The sequence below is a fragment of the Prunus avium genome, chromosome 5 (assembly GCF_965620075.1).
Source record: "Prunus avium chromosome 5, drPruAviu1.hap1.1, whole genome shotgun sequence".
NCBI lineage: Eukaryota > Viridiplantae > Streptophyta > Magnoliopsida > Rosales > Rosaceae > Prunus > Prunus avium.
In genome coordinates this window covers 2,216,958-2,222,735 of record NC_142288.1, presented here as the reverse complement: position 1 = coordinate 2,222,735, position 5,778 = coordinate 2,216,958, and the positions used below count along the sequence as shown (strand labels likewise).

Below are 5,778 nucleotides of genomic sequence, written 5' to 3'. Positions count from 1 at the left end.
ATGGGAGTCTTATATGCAGTCCTATAAGCCCATAATGAATCATTGAGCTTGGCTGCCCAATCTTTCCTTGTATTGTTCACCACCTTCTCCAGGATGTGCTTAATTTCTCTATTGCTTATTTCCACTTGACCAGAAGTTTGCGGATGATATGGTGTAGAGACTCGATGGGTGATGTTGTACTTCTTCATGAGTGCTTCGAATGGCTTGTTACAGAAGTGGCTGCCTCCATCACTAATGACAGCCCTTGGAGTACCAAACCTTGTGAAAATATTATCCTTCAAGAACTTGAGCACCACCTTATGATCATTGGTTTTGGTGGCTATGGCTTCCACCCATTTAGACACATAATCAACAGCAACAAGTATGTAAGTACAACCAAAGGAAGATGGGAATGGTCCCATGAAATCAATACCCCACACATCGAAGAGCTCCACAACAAGTATGCTATTCAATGGCATTTCATTCCTGCGACTTATGTTCCCCATCCTTTGACACCTATCACACTTAACACAAAAATTAAACGCATCTTTGAATAGAGTGGGCCAAAAGAAACCAGATTGGAGAATTTTAAGTGCTGTTTTCTTAGCTCCAAAGTGACCTCCACAAGCCAATTCGTGGCTATGCCTAAGTATGCTTTCTTGCTCTTCTTCTGGAACACATCTTCTGATGAGTTGATCCGGGCAATGCTTGAATAAGAAAGGTTCATCCCAGACATAATGTTTCACCATGGAAAAGAACTTCTTCTTGTCCTGAGAAGTTAGATCATTTCTAAGAACACCACAAGCAAGATAATTAACAAAATCAGCATACCATGGTTCTTTGACTTGGGCAGCATATAGTTGTTCATCAGGGAAAGTCTCATTCAAGGGTAGCACAGCTTCTCCTTTTTCTTCAACCACAATTCTGCTCAAATGATCAGCTACCACATTCTCACATCCCTTCTTGTCTCGAATTTCCAAATCGAACTCTTGCAGCAAGAGAATCCATCTAATCAAGCGTGGTTTGGCGTCCTTCTTAGTGAGCAAGTATCTAAGAGCTGCATGGTCAGAATAAACAATTACTTTAGAACCAACAAGATAAGAACGAAATTTTTCTAAAGCAAAAACCACAGCAAGGAACTCCTTCTCTGTTGTGGAGTAGTTGATTTGAGCATCATTCAAGGTCCGGCTAGCATAATGAATCACATGGGGGAGCTTGTTCTTCTTTTGACCTAAAACTGCACCAATAGCAAAGTCAGAGGCATCACACATTATTTCAAATGGTAAAGACCAATCTGGAGCTATGATAATAGGGGTTGAAGTTAGCTCCCTCTTCAAGGTAGTAAAGGCTTCCATGCAAGCTTCATTAAACTCAAAAACAGCATCCTTAGCAAGGAGATTACACAATGGCCTTGTAATGCTTGAGAAATTTTTGATGAACCTTCTATAGAATCCAGCATGACCTAGAAAGCTTCTAATTCCTTTCACAGAGGTAGGGGGTGGCAGATTTGAGATGAGATCGATCTTGGCTTTATCCACTTCAATTCCCTTGCTTGAAATCACATGGCCTAGCACAATTCCTTGTCTCACCATGAAGTGACACTTCTCCCAATTCAAAATCAGATTTGTTTCCTGGCATCTTTTAAGCACTAGAGACAAGTGGTGAAGACAATTATCAAAAGAGGAACCAAAAACTGAAAAATCATCCATAAATACCTCAATGAATCGTTCCACCATATCTGAAAAGATTGACATCATGCATCTTTGGAAAGTTGCTGGGGCATTGCACAAACCGAATGGCATCCTTCTATAAGCAAACGTACCAAATGGGCATGTGAATGTGGTTTTCTCTTGGTCTTCCGGAGCAATGGGAATTTGATTATAACCTGAAAAACCATCAAGAAAACAATAGTAAGCATGGCCAGATAAACGTTCAAGCATTTGATCAATAAAAGGCAAGGGGAAATGATCTTTTCTAGTGGATGTGTTCAACTTCCTGTAATCAATGCAAACTCTCCAACCAGTGATAGTTCGTGTAGGAACTATCTCATTCTTCTCATTCTTCACAACGGTGATTCCGGACTTCTTCGGAACAACTTGTACAGGGCTCACCCACTTAGAATATGAAATTGGGTAGATGATTCCTACATCGAGTAGCTTTAAAACTTCAGCTCTAACCACCTCTTTCATGTTGGGATTTAGCCTCCTTTGGGCATCACGGGATGGTTTGCTGTCTTCTTCCATTAGAATCCGGTGCATGCACATGCTTGGACTAATTCCTTTGATGTCTGCTATGGTCCACCCAATGGCTGTTTTATGCTCTTTTAGAACCTTAATTAAGCTCTCTTCTTCATGTGAGGTGAGACCTGCAGCAATTATAACAGGGAGAGTTTCGTTAGCACCCAAATAAGTATATTTAAGATGATTGGGCAGTGGTTTAAGTTCTAGCTTTGGTGGGGTGATAATGGATGGCTCCAATTTCGTGGATGATGGTCCAAGAGGCTCGAGTGGTGGCCTAAAGGATGGTGGGTATGGTTGAAACACTTCTAAGGCAGTCACCACTTCTTGGAACTCCGGTTCACAAAGATCTTCCTCTTCTTGTGTTAAGACAGCTTCTAGAGCATCATTAGACTTTCTCTGCAAAATTTTGGAAGAAACCTCATGATCCACAACATCAATTGAAAAGCAAGAATCAAGAGAGATAGAAGGTTGAGATAGAGCATTAAGCATTTTAAATTCAACAGTTTCACCCAGAACAGTCATGGAAAGGGTGCTATCTTTCACTTTGATAACTGTGTCTGCAGTGGCCATGAATGGCCTGCCTAGGAGAATGCGATCAACATGATCTCCATTTGGATTGTCTTCCATGTCCATCACTACAAAATCAGCAGGGAGAATTAGTGTATTAACTTGAACTAAAATATCTTCTACAATACCTTTTGGATATTTTATAGAATGATCAGCTAGTTCAAGTCGTATTGAAGTCTTCTTCATCCCTTCTAAGCCAAGCTTTTGATACAATGAATATGGCATTAGGTTGACACTTGCTCCCAAGTCCAACATGGCTCTTCCAACCTTATTGCCTCCAATGTTAATGGGAATGTCAAAGCTGCCAGGATCAACTAGTTTTGGTGGAAGCTTCCTTTGCAACACAGCACTTACATTATGGTCAAGCTTTACATCTTCATTTGGAGCGAAATTGAGCTTGTGAGTTTTCAAGTCCTTGATGAACTTTCCATATGCAGGAATTTGTTCAATAACATCAAGCAAAAGCAAATTGATATTAACTTTACTCAAAATATCATAAATCTCTTTAAAAGCCTTATCTTGCTTTGCTTTCTTAAGACGGCCTGGAAATGGAATCGGTGGAACATATGGAGCGGGTGGCACGTATCTATCTTCTTGAAGATGTGGTGGCACAAATTTGTCATCTCTCTTATGCAATTGGAATTGTTTGGATTCCTGAGAATCTGATTTGGCATTAGGAGCAGATTGAGAAGTTTTGAGATGTTCCCCTTCTGTAGTCGTGGTCTCCTCCTCTTCATCTTCTACAATCACAACATCATTTGAAAGATTAGAATCAACTTTACTATCAATGATCTTACCTGATCTGAGCACATGAATGGCCTTGGCTTCTTGGTTCTTTGGATTGATCTCGGTTTGGCTTGGCCATTTCCCAGGTGCTCTTTGAGTTATTTCAGCAGCTAATTGGCCTATTTGAACTTCCAATTTGGCAATGGCAGCTTGTGTAGTTTGCTGGAAATTGGATTGGTTGACTGCCATCTGCTTAACTATATCCTCCAATGATGATGTTTGTTGTGGCTTTTGGAATGAAGGGGGATTGGCTTGATTCTGAGTATTCCTCCATGAAAAGTTTGGATGATTCCTCCAACCTGGATTATAACTTTGAGAGTATGGATCATTTCTTGGACCTTGGTTGTAGGAATTTACCAACTTAGCTTGCTCTTGCACAAATTCTGGATATCCAGCCCCAAGTGGACAAGCTATGGTAGCATGGTCAGGAGTTTCGCAAATACTACACACTTCCTTCGAAGGGCTTCTTGAGTTTAATGCAAGAAGAGCATCTAGCTTTTGTTCCAGTTTTGAAATCTGCACACTAGAAGCATCATTAGAACCACTAATAACACGTTTACCTCTTGTATCCGTATGTTGGGTCTCCATTGCTATCTCCTCAAAGAGTTCGTATGTTTCTTATGGAGTTTTGGTTTTAAAAGAACCACCTGCAAAATTGGTGACTATATTATGACTAGAAGGGGTTAGTCCTTTATAAAACATACGCATTTGAAGCTTCAATGGAATCCCATGATGAGGACATTGGTTGAGCAGCCCATTGAATCTCTCCCATGCTTCACAAAACGATTCATCATCTTGCTGTGCAAATAACAAGATCTTATCCCTAAGCATGTCGGTCTTTTGCGTGGAGAAGTATTTCTCCAAGAACTTCTTTTGAATGGCAGCCCATGTAGTGAGTGAACCAGGCTTCAAAGAATTCAACCAATATTTCGCCTTATCCTTCAAAGTGTATGGAAACACTCTCATTCGAAGTTGATCTTCTGTCACACCTGTCAAGGGAAAAGAACTCACAACATTAAAAATATCCTTTATATGAGTTAATGGATCTTCATTAGGTAAACCATAAAAGGAAGGCAGCATATTAAGATGAGAAGATTTAAGCTCATAATTTCGAGCTACAGTGGGCAGCAAAATGCTTGAAGGAGATGCTGGAATTGTTGGGATATCAAGTTCTCCCATGAACTCATTGGCAGCCATCTCTTCTTCTTCTTCTTGGTCTGAACTTGCTTCCGAATTTGAAGGTGAAGAACCAGGAAGTTCAGTGTGGAGAGCAATACTTGTAAATGTGGCAAGAGCTTGCTCTTTTGCAGTTGACAACTCTCTTTCTAGACGATTATGAACTTCAGAGATCACCCGGTTGGGTTGCAACGATGGTCCTGCGTTCAAAGATTTGGAGCGTTGGAACGAAGACCTCACTTGTTCAAGGAACGGTCTTTTAGACATAAACTACCTGAAACAGAAAATTAGATTAATTAGAAACACTAAAAAGAATAGGGTAACCTTGGGCACATAACCAGGGAAGAACTTTCGTTCAGTCCCCGGCAACGGCGCCAAAATTTGTTGTTAATTATTATGTTAACTCGCAATTGTACGGGGCAATTAGTAGTATAGCAAGACAAGTACGAGGTCGTACCCACAAAGACTGAGAAGTTCAAATTAGTTATGTACGTAGATTACCGAATTCAAGAAGTTAGGAAGTTAAGTCTAAAACAGAAATTAAAGTGAGAGTGATTGTGATTGTGAAAGGAAGTGAGCAAACTGAAATTGCAAATGAAAGCAAATAAACAAGTGTAACAAAGAGTGGTTTTAAGAGTTGGAAAACAGATTTGGAGACTAGGGCATTCGAATCACCATAACAATTCAATTATGGGTTATATGGAGTCAAGTAACAAGTCTAATTCAGATTCAAAGATTGATTCTAGCTAAAGTATGATTAGGCCATGGTGTTTGGTCCTAACCTTGTGTTCCTAATTCCCTAATTTGATCATTTGTTGTCTAACCTAAAATTAAGCATTAGGAACCCATTAAGCATAGAAGAACAATTTAAACAACCAAGCATGTATCTAATCCCTGTTGTCGAATGTCCATACATACTCTTCCTATTCATAGTTCAATTCGAATTAAAGCATGGTGTCTACTCTTAATTCAAACCAAGATAGTTAACAAACAAGTTCTAATGGTGATCAATCATTCAAACAAGCATGTT

General features: G+C 39.8%; 1 non-coding gene across 1 annotated transcript; it reads left to right on the top strand.

Moving 5' to 3' along the window:
- Positions 1-4,296: 4,296 nt before the first annotated feature.
- On the top strand, positions 4,297-4,403 carry LOC148294207 (small nucleolar RNA R71). Its single transcript, XR_015836186.1, has one exon. It is a non-coding gene; the product is annotated as a small nucleolar RNA R71 (small nucleolar RNA).
- The last annotated feature ends 1,375 nt before the right edge of the window (positions 4,404-5,778 follow it).